The sequence below is a fragment of the Ruditapes philippinarum genome, unplaced genomic scaffold (genome assembly GCF_026571515.1).
Source record: "Ruditapes philippinarum isolate M1 unplaced genomic scaffold, ASM2657151v2 ctg2008_1_1_1_1, whole genome shotgun sequence".
Taxonomy (NCBI): domain Eukaryota; kingdom Metazoa; phylum Mollusca; class Bivalvia; order Venerida; family Veneridae; genus Ruditapes; species Ruditapes philippinarum.
The window spans coordinates 54086-73269 of NW_026862392.1; positions in this window are offsets into that span (position 1 = coordinate 54086).

Below are 19184 nucleotides of genomic sequence, written 5' to 3' on the forward strand. Positions count from 1 at the left end.
TTTCACCGAGTGAGCACCAAAAGGTATATTTCACGAGTGGCGCAGCCACGAGTGAAATATGAACTTTTGGTGTTCACAAGGTGAAATATATTTCGATCTTACACTAAATTAAACAAATTTTCTTTTTATTATATGCAAAGAAACGTTTTAAAAAGACATTAAACCTAATACTGAATGAAAAGCGCGCCAAATAATAATACAACGTGACGTCATTTACGACGTCACGTCATTAAGTTGGTACCCAGTACTGTGCACGCTGGTATTTCACTGAAACAACGTAAGGGGCTTAAAATTCAAAACAGTGAAATTATCACTTTATATCACTTATATATTTCTATAAACCATCGAAAAGCATGTAATAAAACATGATACCTTTATACACTGTGAGTACAATACCGATTTATATTAAAAACACATAGCTTAAACCTCACTTTTGGATAAGATGCTATCTACTGTTTTGCAATTTCTGTGTACATTTTAAGGGTTAAGGTACTGGTTTAGCCAAACAATTGTAAAGCATATGGTGTTTACACACGTCTATTAATTGTAACGACTAAATAGCAATTTGACAAAAATCTTGACCCCAGGGCTATAATTTGAACAATCTTGGTAGAGGTCTACCAGACAATGCCTTATGCAAAATATCTTAGCTCCAGGCCATGTGGGTCTTTATTAGATTTTTTTTATTTATTCTTATAACTCTTTTTGGTTTTCATGGCAACCATAATTCTGCAAATTCTTTGAACAACTTTGGAAGGCCTTTACTCAAGGAAGAATCCTACCAAATTTGGTTGAAATGGGCCTAATGGTTTTTCACAAGAAGATTTTTAAGTTCACTTTATAATCTGTATAACACACACACACACACACACACACACGCACGCACGCACGCACGCACGCACGCACGCACGCACGCACGCACGCACACACACACACACACCAACACACACGCACACGCGCGCGCGCATGCACACGCGCGCGCGCGCACACACAGATGCTTCGATGGCATAAAAACTAATAAATCCACAATTGCATTTGTGTTTCCTTAAACCACAAATGATCAACGTAAAAAGATTCAAATGAATGTTTATTGTCATTGTTATCTGGACATTCGCCTTATTCCTATTCAAAAAACAATTCCGACTGAATGTCATCTTCGGATTTACCCGTAGCTACATCTATTGGTTGAGGGTTGTCACGTGACGTTCCGCTGTCATGAATACGATTCCCGTGTTTAGAAACGACACACATGAAATCCTAAACTACAAAGAGGTACTCGCCCATAAGCCAGAAAACAGCACGTTATATTTCCGAGGTACTCAGCTTAAAGCACACATGAAATGCACAGGTGTGTCGTAGTTAATAGATGCAGTTTACGAGGTACATAAAGCGAGGTAACGGGAAAAGTACCTCGGTATGTTTTGGTTCCTCGGTACGTGGGTTTGTACTCATATAATTTACGTCGGACATTTAACTCTAACTCTTACCCTTCACCTATTCCTAACCATAAACTAAACATAATGTCTGAACAATGTTAGGCTTCAACACATTCTCCTCGCTATGTCAGGTAAACCGCCCCTCCCCCCCCCCACACACACACACAAACACTCCCCTTCCCCCACACATTATATTTCGGTAGCGTCTCCTATCCAACTGTGAAACAAACTTATTTCAGCGAAATAGACGACCATTTCATTTAAGTTTGAAATTCTGTTTAATTTGTGTAAAACAATTGAAAATGATGGTTATTGATTATTATTCAGGTAATGCAACACATAACAAAATAATTGCAAATGCCACGTAAGTCATAGGTGCGGTCATTGACAGTGGCCTTATTTTACCTTCATCCAATGTCACGGGATCACCCAACCTGAATTAACAGTAAATCTATGTGTTTAATGAAATATTGAGTCTACCAAACATAAGAGAAGCAAGTGATAAACTCAGTCAAGTATTAAACAAACTTTATAATAAAATCCTTACTGTGGATAAATCAACTGCATTTGTATATTTCCATTTCTCTTATCCAACTGTGAAACAAACTTATTTCAGCGAAATAGACGACCATTTCATTTAAGTTTGAAATTCTGTTTATTGTGTTTAAAACAATTATAAAATAAAATTAAACTAAAACATACCGTGATTTATTCCTTAATTTAGCAATGTTTGTCCTGAATAAATTCAGCCGTCTTCACATATCTAATGACAATTAAACATCAACAAGTAAAGATTGCTGATATGAGATATAAGAACACGTGACTTCGAGGTATACAAACTGTCCAATCACTGCAACCAGAAAATAATAGCGGCGAAATCGGGGGACGTCAACGATAGTTATAATGATCTCGGATTTAGATCTTCAGCGTGACCTCAGATGTAAACAGACAAAGAGTGTGATCTTTTAACAATGCGCAAGGATTGTATTTATTCATCATTTGTAAAAATATTATAGAAACTATGTCTAACGATAGAAGTAAACATTGTCAACCTAATATAACCAAATACGAAACTGTTGCAGGTATGCGGATATTACTTCCGGTTTCTAAAAAACATAAGCCAAAAAACTGCAGTAACTTACAAGAAAGAAATAATGATTTGCAGTTTTGCGATCAACACCCGACAATACTACGTTTATATTTGCGCAAATGTGCAAAGAAAATTCCATTTCGTTTATAGCAGTACTCGTTTTATACTGTGAAAGTACAGGTCAATGTAAAAGTGAAAGCTAACAAATTATTGTGCCAGTCATTTAGGACCACGTATCATATTCAAATAAAGAGTGCTGACACGTTTGTAATGGTTTATCGTTATGCCTTGGACGTATATTAATTACATGTATATAACGATTAAACGATAATATATACTGTTGATAAACAAAGGATTTTGAAAATCAACATAGTTGATATCAATTAAATGCATTATACAATCCGTTAACAAATCTAACCCCAAAAAAGAGCACACGTGTGACCACCTAGCTTTTCTTTATAATAAGCTATAAACGTTTTTGGATCGCGCAACACTATACAAACAAAAATTACAGAGCTTTAAAAGCTATATAATTATTTTTTCGTAACAAACTAGATATATTTATATATCAAGATGTTTTATGACAATTCAATGTAAGAGCTCTAACACAGATGTGACTTGTTTAATCAAAAATAGTACCCTTTTGATGGAGACAACGTGTTTACGTAGATTTAATTTAAGCCTGGTTCCACGATATTTAGTCTCGGTTAACTACCCTTATTACATGAAAACGGACAGTGGTACATTCAAGTTGTACATTCCATTATATTTATATCGAGATAAGAAAACTTTGTATTTTCATTTAAAGAAAATGTAAGTAAAATATTTTGCAATAAAGCAATAAATTTCAAATGGGTCCCAAAGTATAACAGTGATGTGTTTTGTTTATGTACTTATGGAGTCGTAAAATAAATCTTGTAATTACAGTAAATCATGCATCTTATTCAAAATCATATAAGACTCGGCTGCTTCGCGCTGAATAAAATGATGTTTCCGAAACATTAGAGTGTTGTATTACGCTAGCGTTTTATATTTTACAGTTTTACCAAAGGACACATTACTTTGTTTATCTCAAAGAAGAACAAACTCATTAACATATAGCGTGCAGACTAATTATTGAAATTATTGTGTGCACCAACACGAAAACAATAATGATAAAGCGTCTACTAGATATATTGCTATTGTTTTCATTCATTTTTGAACCATGTATTGTGTATTATGTATGAATACCTTAACTTACATGGTGAATTTCTTTCGAAAATCTAAAATAAGTTTGATGTAGACGATAATATACACATTTTATTTATACACGACAAGGTAGTTGTCAGCCCTGCTCATATTTCTACTATCAACCAATTTTATCTCACCTGGGCACAAAGCTACCAGAGATTGTTTTCTTCTATTTTTTGTAATGGCAATAGTTATTATACTTTTTAAACAATATCTTCCGATAAACCTACAGGAGGAATGTGACCGAACTTCGTAGGAATAATAAAATATATGGGAATCCTTGATAAATAAGGACATCACAAGAGCTATAAATGAATTTTAAAAATTAAATAGATAAACAAAAATTGTTTTCTATACGCGTGTGTTGCCATAAGATATTTAGCATGTAACATTGCGTAACGGACCTCAAAATTATATATACGTATATCCTGTCTCTGAGGTTATATATATGGCATTTGTCCTGGTTGCCCCTCATCTAACCTTATTTATTAAAATCTTGCCAATAGAACCTGAAATTCCAAAAATATTCCTATTTGAATGTTGAGCACGGCTGTGAAGCTGGCTAGCCATTTAGCAAACATTAAGCTCGACATTCGTTTTAAGTCTTTTTATGAATGTCGAGCTGGATGTGAAGGTAACTAGACATTTAACACAACATTCAGCTCGACATTCATTTTTTATTTGTTTCTTTTTTTTAAACGTTGAGCTGGAATGTGAAGCTGGCTGGACGTTCAACACAACACTCAACTCGACTTTCGATTTTTCTTTATCTTTTGAATATCAAACTTAAGGTTGTAAACCTTGCTGGACTTTCAGCACAACGTGTTTTTTTAACGTTGAGCTGGGACTGTGACGTCGGCTAGAAATTAAGCAATTATTCTTTTCGACATTCGATGTTTGTCTTATTTTAAATGTCGAGATTGGATGTGAATCTGGCAAGACATTCTGCACAACATCCAGCTCGGCATCTTATTTGTGTCTCATTTTTTAACGTTGAACTGGAATGTGAAGTTTGCTAGACATTATTCAGCACAACATACAACTCAACATTCAATTTTCGTCTTTTTTCATGTCGTGCCTGAATGTGAAGCTGGCTAGAAATTAGACACAACATTAAGCACGACATTCGCTTTTGGCATGGTTGAGCTGAAATTTGAAGGTGGCTAGACATTCAGCAAGCATTCACTTCGTCATTCGTTTTTGTCTCTTTCCTTAATGTCGAGCTACGATGTGAAGTTGGCTAAACATTCAGCACAACAGTCAGCTCTATATTCATTTTATTGTCTCCTTTTTAATATCAAATTTGGATGTGAATCTGGCTAGACATTTTCAGCACAACATTTAGCTCGAAAGTCGATTTCTGCGTCTTTTTGTATATCGAGCTTCGATGTGATCTCGCTCGATAGCCGGCACACACTTTCTTTTTGAACAGTGAGCTTGGATGAAGCGCTGCCTATACATTCAGCAAATATTCAGCTCGGCATACAGTTTAGCGCTTTAGTCTCTTATAAATGGCAAGCTGGGCTATGAGCCTGGCTTGACATTTAGCACAACATTAAATCGACATTCGTTTTTTTTCTTTGAAATGTCGAGCTGGGATGTGAAGCTTTTTTTTTTTGAATGCCGAGCTATGTCAGTGTGAAATTGGCTAGACATTCAGCACAACATTCAGGTCGACATTTTTGAATGTTGAGCAGGAATGTGAAGCTTGATTGACATTAAGCATAACATTTAACATTCATCTCGGCATTCGGTGTTTGGCCTTTGTTTGAATACTGAGCTGTGAATAAAAGCTAGCTAGACATTCAGCACAACATTCAGCTCGATATACGGTTTTCTTTTCTTTTTCAATGTCCAGCTGTTTTGTGAAGCTGGCTAAACTAACAACATAACATTCGTTTGTTTTTTTTTCGTTTTTTTTATGTTATTGTTTATTTTTTCTTTTGAAATGTCGATATGGGTTGTGAAGCTGGCTAGACATTCATCACAACATTCAGCTCAAAATTCGTTTTCTCTCTCCTTTATAAATGTCGAGCTGGGATGTGAATCTGGCTAAACATTTAGCACAACATTAGGCTCGACATTCGGTTTTATGTCTCTGTTGAATGTCGAGCTGGGATTTGAAGCTGGCTTCACATTAAACATAAATTTAGCTCAACATTCGTTTTCTGTCTTTTTTGAATGTCGAGCAAGTTTGTGAAGCTTGCTAGACCAATAATACTACAGTCAGCTCGACAGTCGGTTTTTGCCTCCTTTTTTTAAAGTAGAGCATGAATGTGAATGTTGTGCTGTATGTCTAGCCATACTCACATCCAAGCTCGACATTCAAAAGGAGACAAAAAACAAAGGTCGAGCTTAATGTTGTTCAGTATGTCTAGCTAGCTTCAAATCACATATGTACATTCAAAAACAGACAGAAAAACTTATGTTGTCCAAAAGGGAGACAAAACGAATGTCGAGCTGAATGGTGTGCTAAAGTCTAACCACCTTCAAATCCAAGCTCGAAAATCAAACGTTCAAGAAAGAGACTATAACGAAAGATGAATTGTATAGTGTGCTGAATATCTAGCTTACTTAAAAACCCAACTCGACATTAATAAAAAAACACAAAATGAATGTTGAGAATGTCTATTCACCTTCACATGTCGAGGTGAAAGTTTGGTTTGCTGAATGTTTACCACTCTAAAGCCAAGCTCAACGTTCATAAAGAAATAAAAAAGACAAATGTCGAGCTAAATGTTTGCTGAATGTCTAGCCATCTTCACATCCAAGCTAAACGTTTAAAAAAAACGAGAAAAACGAATTTCCAGATTACTGTTGTGCTCAATTTCTAGCCAGCTTCACAACCCAGAAGGACAATGAAAAAAAACGCACTTGAGCTGAATGTTTTCTGAATTTCTATCTAGCTTCACAACCCAGCTGGACATTCTTAAAGAAACAAAAACAACTATCCAGTTGAATGTTGTGCTGATTGCCTTATCAGCTTCACATGCCATCTCGACTTAAAAAAAGAATATCAAGCTGCATGTTTTGTTGAATATCCAGGCAGTTTCATATCCCAGGTTGACATTCAGAAAGAAACAAACAAAAGACAAATGTCGATCAGAATGTTGTGAAGAATGCCTAGCTAGACTAAAATGCCAGTTCCACATAAACAAAAAAGACAAAACACGAATGTCGAGCTGAACTATGTCTTGAATATCTGTCCAACTTCACATTCCAGCTTGACATTCAAAAACATTGTCTTAAAGCAAATTTCGAGCTTAATAGTTATTGCTGGTCTACATCGAAGAGGAAACACGAAACGTATGTCGAGCTGAATGTTTTGCTGAATGTCTTGGCAGCATCAACATCCATACTCGACATTTAAAATGGGACCAATAACGAGTGTCGAGATGAATCTTTCGTGAATGTTTAGCCAGCTTTAAACACCAGCCCAACGTCCGAAAGGAAGCACAAAACAAACCAAACGCCAAGCTAAATGTTGTTATGAAAGTCTAGCCAGCTTTACAACCCAGCTTGACATTCAAAAAGAAACAAAATAACGAATATTGAGCTGAATGTGAGCTGATTGTCTCAACCAGCTTTTTATCCAACCTCGACGTTCAAAAAGGAGACAAAAAAGAATGTTGAGCTGCATGATTTTCGGAATGTCTAATCACCTTCACATCCAAGCTAGACATTTAAATGAGACGATGAAAGCTAATATTAAGCTTAATGCTGTGCTGAATGTCTTGCAAGATTCACATCCAAGCTCAACATTCAAAAAGAAACACACAAAAAACGAATATCGAGCTGAATATTGTGCAGAATATATATCCAGCTTCATATATGTCTATCAAGCTTCATATATCAGCTCGACATTTAAAAATAAACAAATCGAAGGTCGAGCTGAATGTTTTGCTAAATGTCAAACCAGCTTCTTATCTTATCTCGACATTGATATATTGATTGTCGTGTTGACAGTTTAATATCAATCTCTCTGCAAACTTCATTGACTTTAAAAATCAGAATGTCGAACTAAATTTTTGTTGAATGTTTGGCCAGCTTCAAATCCCAACACAACGTTTAAAACTGAGACAAAATGAATGTCGAGTTAATGTTGTGCTGAATGTCTAGCCAACTTCACATCCACGCTTGACATTCTTAAACTCTAAAATAGGAAATTATCGAATGTCGCGCTGAATGTTAACTGAATGTTAGCTTCACATCCAAGCTCGAGGTTCTTAAAGAAACATAAAATCGAATGACCAGCTGCATGTTGGGCTGCATAGCAAAACAGCTTAAAAACTTTCTTGACATTGGAAATGAAACACAGAAAACGAATGTCGAGCTGAATGTTGTTTGTAATGTCTAGGCAGATTCATAACCAAGCTGGACATTCAAAAATGAGACAAAAAACGAATATCGAGCTGAGTGATTTGCTGAATGGCTATCCAGCTTCATATATGTCTATCCAACTTCATATATCAGCTCGACAAAAAAATAAACAAATCGAAGGTCGAGCCGAATGTTTTGCTAAATGTCAAACCAGCTTCCCATCTTATCTCGACATTAATATATTGATTGTCGAGCTGAAAGTTTAATGTCAATCTCTCTCTATCAACGTCATTGACTTCAAAAATCAGAATGTCGAGCTTAATTCTTTCTGAATGTTTGGCTAGCTTCAAATCCCAACTCAACGTTCAAAACGAAGACAAAATGGATGTGGAGCTTAATGTTGTGCTAAATGTCTAGCCAGCTTCACATCCAAGCTCGACATTCTAAGAAACCGAAAGAGAAAAATCTCGAATGTCGCGTTGAATATTAGCTGAATGTCTATTTATTTTCACAACCAAGTTTAAGGTTTACAAGAAACAAAAATTCGAATGTTGAGCTGCATGTTGGGCTGAAAAGCAAAACAGCTTCGCAACCCAGCTCGACATTGAATAAAAACAAGTAAAACGAATGTCGAGCTAAATCTTGTGCTGAATGTCTAGCAGGATTCACATCCCAGCTCGATATTTAAAAAGGAGACAAAACAAAACAAAACGACAAAAAAAAACAAATGTCAAGCTGAATGTTGTGCTGCATGTCTAGCCAGCTTCACATCCCAGCTTGACATAGTAAAAGAAAGAAACGAAACCCGTATGTCGAGCTGATGTTTTACTGAGTGCCTAGCTCAACATTGAAAAAGAAACAAACACTATCCGTATGTGAGCTGAATTTTGTGATGGATGTCTCGCAAGCTCGGCATTATAACAGAGACAAAAAAAAAAAAGAATGTCAAGCTGAATGCTGTGCTGAATTTCCAGCCAGCTTCACATCCCAGCTCAACACGAACAAAAAAAGACAAAATAAGAATGTTAAGCTGAATGTATGATGAATACATAACAGGCTTCAATCCCAGCTCAACATTTAAAACAGAAACAAACAAGGCGATCGGTAAAACCGACATATGCTCCCGGAAGCATGAACCAAAGGGACATGCTAAATTAAAGTTTGCTAAATGCCTAGCCAGATTCAAATCCAAGCTCAACGTTCAGAAAAGAAACAGTAAAACAAGTGTCGAGGTGAATGTTTTGCTGCGTGCTTGCCAGCTTCACATCCCAGCTCGACACTCAAAAAGAAAGAAAAAAAACAAATATCGGGCTGAATGTCGTGCTGAATGTCTAGCCAGATTCGCATCCCAGCTCGACATTCAAAAAGAGACAAAACAAATGTCGAGCTGAATGTTTTGCTATTTTGGTACCTACATAGTATAGAAGATGTACTTAACAGTACATCCAGTACATAGAAACATGATATTTTGATCACATGAGTTGAACAAAATTTTGTATTGTTTATAAGATATAGGTATACGAAAATAAAACAATTTTTATATCATGACAATTTTGTGACAATATTGTTTCTATTTTAATATACTCTAACTGAGCCTTTTAATTATTTTCCTTAAAGAGACACACAACAATATTGAATCATAATTTTGCATTTAATTAGGAAGAACGTTCTTAATCAGTCTTGAAAGTTTTGATATTTACAAAACGCTGTCTACCTATTCCTTTAATTGGCAGCGCCACTTAGATACCCAATTATCACTGATGTTCCTATTGAGTAAAAAAGTTATTTAACAATATATAGAATAAATGGCCTCATTATTTTATTTATTTCTGTGAACGTTTGGAATATTTAAAAACAGAAAATCGATCAATGATAATAAACGTGTCGTGTATACGGATGTATACCTGATAAGGTTAATGCAGGCGTCACACTGTCCCGAATTAGGCATCAGATGGACACACGAATAAGGAAATGTTCAAATTCGGTTCTGATCGTAATAACATCGTGCCATTCGTGAGGGCATCTTTTGCCATCGTATGCTCCCCGGCTTAATATTTCAAGCTTCGGCAGCAACTTCGTGAGCGGTTCAAAAATCTTTGGCATGCCAAAAAATTGCCCGAAGACATTGCAAAGGTTCATTTTCGTGTTAAATTCGTATGTCAATTTTGCCCTTCGTAAGGCCGTCGTGAAGCCATCTTGTCAAATCGTGTAGTCTTTGTCTTTTCTTCGTGTGCTCATCGGTGCAATCTGGCATTTGTAGCCTCAAGAAGGCAATACGAAGTAAATACGAAGATTCCCGATAATCTTAAAAAGGAAACACGACTACCTGAAGCCCCCGCAATACCGTCGTATCACCATCGTATTTTGGTACGATGTCATCGAGATGGGACCACGATGAGGCCGAAGAAAGCAATTTTTAATGGCTCAAGCGCTGCATGTTTATCATCGTGGACATATAGACGGCTAGACCATCTTCCTCATCTATCACTCTTGCACATCTCTACAGGGACATCAAGAGCTTCCATTATTTGCAATTAATTTACAATTATTTTCAGTAAATTTCCTGCAGAATTGCATGCTTTGGTGATGAGTCAACCGAGAAAAAGAAGACAGCAGCATTGCTACTTTTAAGACACCTTAGAAAATATGATGAGGTCCATAGGCCCACCTCGGGTGGTATGATAAAGTTTAATCAAATATGATAAACAAGATCAACAAGGAAAGGCAGCGTTCAATGAACGCAACACCCACACGACCCAGCAACAAGAACCAAGTAACACAAAAGGACCCCCCCCCTTAAAAAAGGACAGGGCGCAAGGTAGAGCACGGATAGGCTTATCACTTAAATGATACATAAGACGAAATAATGGTAAACGACAAGGAAATCAAACAAAACAAATTAATGACTGATTTATTAAATCAATAAATTTAGGGGCAAAGGGGAAATACTTACCGTAGACGAGAAAACAACAAGGGACACCGGCAAAAGTGTCACCAAAACAGTATGAAATAACAAAGACGTGCATCTGAGGAATAAAGAGGGGCGCCGCCTTGGACCGGTCAGCAGCATAAGTACTACTGGGGAGTTTAAACCGGTTAATGGTGCACCAAACCTCACTCTTAGCCCACCATGTTCCTATAAACGAGACGGTGTAAATAAAATGAATCCCCGCCAAGTAAATTTATAACAGTTGTTATGGTTTCAAAAGGTAAAATAAGTAAAACACCGAAATGATCATGTAGATACATATAAAGGAATACCCATATGACCATAACAAAAGTACTCAATATTTTAAAGGAAGACAGAGTAACAAAAAATCACCTACAAGGGCCCGACGAAGCAAGGCAGAAGACGAACATTAAGGCAATTCAGTCCCAAATGGCATTAAGAACTGTCCATCATAGAGTATCCCACTTGGTCCGTCAGATGTAATACAAAGAGGAAAGGACCAACTGTTAAAGTGTTGAACACTAAGCATGCGGTATAGTTGGTCCGTCAGATGTAATCAAAAGAGGAAAGGACCAACTGTTAAAGTGTTGAACACTAAGCATGCGGTATATCTAAAAAAGTAGGGTCAAAACCTCTTTTGGTTAAACGTTTAATAATTTTAGTAAAGGCCACAGAAAAATTACAATGACATCTCCATTAAAATCATTTTTGAATCACTACTGTTTTTAAATCAAAGTTACGATTGTAAAATTTTGTAAAATATTTACGTAATTTATAATAGCGGTAGCCCTGTTTGAGTAGCTTGCTAGTAATGAAAATAGTTAGCTTGTTAAAATCCTTCACGTTGCTAAAAGCTCTAGCGAAGCTAATTTACTGAAATATATATACCCCGTCATATGTTGCATGTGGTACGTCTCCATCTAAATGTGGATAGTTTACTATACCACAGTCAAAGTCATCACTTTTATCCTAGATTTTTGTGTGAATAGAATTGTTTTTGATAGTATTATGAAGAGCAAAAATAAAGTTTAAACGTAGTTTAATTAGCTCCGGATACTATCTGCAAATTGAAATTTGCCGTGGTTGGCCGTTGGTTGTATGCCAACTGGAGGTGAAGGTCAAGTAACGCCTTCGTAACCACGTACGAAGGCATCGTAATAAAAATACGACGCCGTGTACCTATCCTGTGACCTTCGCGTGTCCTGCTGGTAAACTACTTTGTACAAAATTGCATCTTTGAGGTGACTTCGTGTGTGTATCGGATGCGATCGCGTGGCCTTCGGTAGGAATCGTGTGTGACTCTTCTGTAGGAATCGTACTTGTTTTGGCTGTTGAGAGACTGTCGACCAATATCGAGGATATCTTCGCACGAAATTAAAAAATTCATATTCGTATGCCCATCTTGTGTCAATTTCGGGACAGTGTGACGCCTGCATAACCATCTAAGGACGTCATTTTCTTTATCATTAAAATGTGTTCAAATTTTTATTAATAAGCTAAAACTTAATCATACCTACATGCCTTTTCTTCGGGTTATACATTGTCAATTGTTTAAAATAAGTCTGTAAATAAGAGATACAAAACGATTGTTCAACTTGTTTAACTTGTTTTCAACGTGTGTTTAAACTGAAGTGATTATATGTGTGCGTGATATAGAGTCGTTTTTTTTTCTCACTGAGGCGATCTAATAAGTACCTTTTCTGTTTATCGACGTAATGGTAAAACAAGAAAAGCTACCATTTCTTATATTAAAATATTCGTTAAAGATTATCACAGGTAAGACGAAACCAACGTGGGTATATGTTTAGCTTTTAAACTTTATGTTTACAATCGACACATTGTAAAATAGGAACACCCTTTATGGTTGTATCCCATACAAAAATAATGCTTATTTCATTGTTGTAAAATAAGCTGATCAGATAACATTTATTTTATTCGTTTGGGCTTTTGCAAGTTATACGTTTTATATTTTCATATGTTTATTTGTTTTATTTAGTTAAAATGAAACATTTGAGGTATGTGATTGTTTAATCAACATAAAGATCTGTTTTGTAATTGTAATTTTCCTTGATGGAACCTATTGTGAATTATAAAGATAAAAAACACACAGCAAACACCTTTTTAAAAGACGGATGTAAAATCTGTGTTAAAAACAATGGAGACAAACCGCTCTATCGTTGTCTGTTTCTATAACTGTGCAAACATTATAAGCAGAATAAGCTTATACGCAAATGTTATACCATTTTCTCTTCTCTTAAATGAAGTACTTGATATAGTTAATATGGCTTTTATCCTTGAAGATCGTTCAGCACGACATTATTGTTGTGCTTGTGGTATTTTTAGTTTCAACTTTTTGGTACTTTCTAGTTGGGTGGTTCCAATATTCCTACTTGAATAATGTTGAATCACCCTTAGGATGTGTTGCCTGCTTTTTAAATTTGTCTTTTGACGTCCTATCTGTGATACGCAGGCTTCATAACCTCAGATCCCCTTTCAAAATTCCCATTTTATTTAGTTCCGCCCATTGTTTTCTCGTTTAGGGCCACACGCATTTTTTTACTTGGGGACCATATGCCGCTTTTCATGGAATGGCACTACCGTGTCACACATTGAAGGTTCCATGATAACCGCCATATGAACACATCTGCGGATGTTTCAAAATTCTAAATTTTACCAGTTCATGTTAAATGTTGAATTCTGCTTAAGCCGGTGCTAGGGGGCGTGGACGGTAACTTGCACTTTCCAGTACCGTCCATGAACAGGCTCAATCAAACCGAGCCTGCAACATTTTCAATTTTGCCGTGTTGGGCTTTCTTTAGGGATTCTGTATTTATCTATTTTACACAAAATGATTATCATTCCATATTAATCATAAAAAACTTGTATTCAAGAGCTACCCTTCACCCCTTGCTACAGCGACCATTTGGTCCAAAACGTTAAATTGGAATTCATTAGCAATAAGCCCTTGTAATTTATGAGAAGAAATAAATTATGCTGTCGTACCAATATAAAGCCTACACACATGAAGGGGTAACATTTTAAACTGCCACAAAGCATTTAACATTTCAATAAAGTTATGATTCAAATAAGAGATGGCTTAACACTAGTATACTAAATCAAATTAGATACATAGAAATTGGTACATTGTGTATGTTAAAGTTGATTTATATGCCAATTACTATTATTCACATAGGAAATAATAAACGCCTCGGTTGATTCAATTTACTATTTTTTATCAATGGACACGATGTAAATGTATATATAATTAAACACTATAGATTAATCGATGATTTTTGCTATATACATCAGTTAACACTATGATAAATCTTACATCAATATTTTTTATATCAATTGAACTTTCCTGAAATGCAGTTAACCAAATCAAATATAAGTGTGTCATATATAAGCCAGCAGTCTTTAACCGGTTGATAATTTTCCGATTCCCTACTTTAACTTATGCAAATGTCGAATTTAACGTTACGGAAATTGACAAAAAAATCCTTGACGAAAACAATTGTACATCTTCGAGAAATCACGCGGCGTAAGTTATGTATCCACATACTTTGTGTTTTTTTTTATAATTTTTAAACAATAGCAACCTCATTTTTGCACTGATGAAAAGATAAATATGCCATGAATAATCTCCGTACGGTTCTTCGTCCACATATGATATTATACAATTATTGACTAGTGAGCCATTGAATATGATGTGATATTCACCGGCAGAAAGTCATATTGACCTCGGCTATCGCCTCGGTCAATATGTCATATAATTGTTTTATTATATGAATAGGCTAAAAAAGTACAACCTTATATACATGTACAAATTATGCCTCGTTGAAGCGCGGGAAAAAAGACGCACGTGTTAGGCGTGCAACGACTTCGCGAACGCTGCGCATTCAAAAGTAATTCAAGTTTATACTCATCATTGCGGTGTAGCCTTTAAGTAAAATGGTAATGTATTGATGTTTTAATCGAGAAATATGCCATAAAAAACAAAAAGCAACAATTATTTTTAAGTAACACGCGTATTTAACAGTCTACGGTGTATGATAATTGAATATGAGTCTCAATCTATTTTTAGACTGGGAAAATCCAATTCAGCCAATGAATATGATACTACACCCAGTAAATATTATTTTATAAAAAGTTCTGTTGACTACTGTTTGGACCAATGAGATTGCAGCTATATTTAGATCATATAATAAACCATCATCATAGCTTCTGCTTTTTTTAGTTATAGCATGATCTTAATTTGTTAAACGAACAGTTCGTCAGACAGGCAGACAGACGAACGGACAGACACATGTGTTAAATTACATCTATTACCAGGATGGTTATATTAATAAACACGATGGTAATACAAACAAAAGAAACAGGATGATTATATTAATTACACGATGGTTATATCAATAAACGACGAATATATTATTAAACAAGATTGATATATCTATAAACACGATGGTTATAAATATTAACACAATTTTTTGGCATCTGCCCACATCTAAAACGTCAAGTACGTCATAAAACGATCTTAAATTGCAAACAAGGATGTGAAGTTTGTTGGTAACATGGATCATTGATGGATCTTGACGCATTGCTATCAATAGTTCTCTTTAGGTTTAGCATTCTTGAACGTTCATGAACTACGGCGTAGGTTTTTCGACATTAATTATGTTAACCATGGGTTAAAAATAAATGATAACATAAAAATGTTTTGTACAATAGACATTGATACAGGTAGCGTTTTATTTACGAGATAGAGGCGATTTTGATTTCGAAACAAGTGATTATAATGTTGTTGTTTTTCTTAATTTTCTTTTATTTTTTTATTTACTGTTAAACTGTTATGCCTAATTTTAACTACTGTCGTGTTTACGCACGGAACATCTACCGGCAACCCTTTTGATTTTTACTGTTTAAGCCTAAAAGTATCATCAAGGTCTTGCGTATTAATTTTAGTACTAACTGCTCTTAAAGAAATTATCAAATGATACCTGTCTTAACGCATGCGATTTATTTAAAATGTGAACTGCCAATCATTTATTCGGCGGATATGTTATGAGGTCATGGTAAAATATACTGTCAATAACATTATTTTCTATTTCACCGATAATATACAATAACGCCTTCGGCTTTCCTTAAAAATGATATGTCTTGTTGACAAATGAAATCAATCTGATAAATAGGAAATTTAAGCTGATCCAAACCATATGCTGTTATCAACACGGGGGATGCTCACACATTTATAATACAAAATATTTTAAATAGGGGATAAATATTTCAACAAATCATTGGAAAGATAAGAATTTCTAAATGAACGGATAAGGAGACATATATGTATACCGAAAGGTAACAAGATGTAATATTCTCGAATATCGATACAATGTACGACAACCTTCCGCTGAAAAATAACATCCTAAACAACGCCCAAACCGCAAACTTGAAACATGCATATTCATGCGTAACGCGATAGCTTTCGCCGGTTAAAGCAGAAATCGTCAAAAGATAATAATCATGGCGGGGTTTTGAATTTAACAGCCACAGTTTATACAATCACAGTTAACGTCAGCGACATTTTTATTTTGCCGTAATACAATTGAAACGAGCACTTCATTGTGTAGTTCTTTCTTGATCATGTGTGAAAGAATGTCTTTTAAAAACATCATCTTTTGATTACATTAAACGCAAAACAAAAAAAAAAACTTGTTAATTTCTTTTAGACATTTGGACGGACGTTTTTCCGTATCAACTTAGTAAATCGGATATTGGGAATTATTAAGTTTGTATGTTACATGTATATCAAAATGTCGCTTAACACTTTATTTTACTGCTGAAATATTTGTGTATGAATATTAAAAGTATTTCTGTCTGAACCGGATAAAGCTTATGAGTGTCTTATCAAACATTATCTGGACTATACTGTAAAACAGCTATCACAGTTAATGTTTTAATTGAATTTATGTTATGTTATGTATGTGCGTCAAAGGGGTGATTCAACCCTTCCACCGAAGTCGCTCATCTTCCCGATGGATCCTTTCCTTGTTTGTACTTATGTTATAGTATAACACCTTAAACGATTATCTAATTACTTTATTTTAGATTTCTCTGTTTTCGAATGGAGTAATAAATTTTCTATATTGCGTTTAAATTTCATAACAAAATTAGAGTGATAAAAGTCATTATCAAAATATCTCCGTCTTTTCGTAATACGCGGTCACGCCCCATTACAACATCTTCTTCACTTTCTTATAAGATTTAACTTATCAACATTTCGAAGGTGATAAATAATGCACCATTAAGAAAAAATGCACAACAATCAGTTCTTGGACCAAAGTCTCGCTATCTACAGGGATATAAGAGAAATCTAAGGGATGACATGCCATTTAGATATAATAATATCACATCTCTGTATAGTTATGAGAATAAACCAAAATAGAGAGAAATAAGCATGAAGTTAGTCTAACGTGAACTCTTAGTTATAACGCAATTCAAAAGTAATTTACCATTAAAAACATCAGATGTCTCTATTGAAATGTTAACAAGATTTTTTTATTGTCGTCTTTTTTGTTTCAAAATACCTAAACATGAGATAAAATCAAGGAAAATATCGCTTAAAAATGATCTGTATGACGATAAAAGAAACAAGCACAACACATTGTTGTAGTGTAACTACAATCTAAAGTAACCACACCACACCTAAAATGTTGTATCATCAATAAGATCCTTGAAAAACAAAAAAGTCAAAGCACTGAAAGCACTGAGATATATATTGCTTGATAATATTATTCATTTTTGTCATCAAGGCCATGCTGATTTTAACCTACTGACCTCAAAATCAATAGGGGTCATTTTCTGAGCAAGGTCAATGTCCCTAACAAGTGACTCAAACTAAGGCTTATGTCTTCGAAAGTTATTAATGAGACAATGAATATGTAATGATCCAACTTTGTATTGCTCGGCAAGCTGATAGATGAGCAATAAAGAAATCAGTTTGTGAAACACCCGTTAATGGACTGCAATATAGAAAATTGAAACAGTAATACCAATTTATAGTACATCCTTTAAATTTGTATAGCTTTCCCTGTTACAGTTCTATGTACTATACTTTGATGGATTAATATATATATAAATATATTCCGGTGTGTTGTATTCATCTATACACATTAATTTTCAAATGAATTACTTTATCGTTTATTAATAAAAATGAAATCTATAATCAAATCAATTCAGATGTACTTATTTTTCATTATTCAATAATTGTTAAATATAGTCTGCATATACAACCTTTCCAACAAATTTATTTATATTGGACAGAAAGTTAACAAGTTTTTTTCCATAATCCGGCTATGTGACCAACTTCTTAACTCTAGATGTACCATACAGGTGTACCATACATATTATTGAGCTAAAAACAATTTTCTATTTTTGGCTAATGTGACATACTTCTGATTTTCAAACAATATGATCCATGTTCAAACTCGGCGCAAAATCTGTCACACACATTCTTACCAAGTTTTGAGACAAGTGGGGCAAAAGTGTGACCAGTAGAGTGTTAACAACTAATTGTCATCGTCGGATACGCACGGTTGATAAAAATGTAGCATGACAAGTTGTAGGACAGAGCGGATCGTGAGACAGGACGAACCGTACAATGGCGGACCTTATGTTTGGACAGGGCGGACAATATTTTTGGACAGGGCGGACCGTGACTCAAGACTAGGCGGACGTGCTTAATTTCAAATTATATACTGCTATTTCATTTTTTTTATTCATCAATGTCATCATAAACATTTCATATTATGTAATCATTTTGATATTGAACAGATTATTTTTAACATTTAGCCATGCAATTATAAGTATAAAATAGGTAGAGTAAGATAGTGGGAATGGATTGAAAAAAAATCTTATGTGTAGAACATATTTTTCTTTTGCGCTGATATTACAAAACTTGACAGAATTACTTTATTTGTAATTTTTATATACCATTCTTAACATGTAAGCTGTATAGAGGAATAATGATAATTTATATTTGTTAAGTCGTTGCTATAGGAAAACAAAGAAATGTAAACATGTTTATCAATTCGCTTAACAGACAGCATCTTAACTATGACGATGTACAGAAAATGTTTTGGGTGTTTTGCAAGATGAGAGAGCG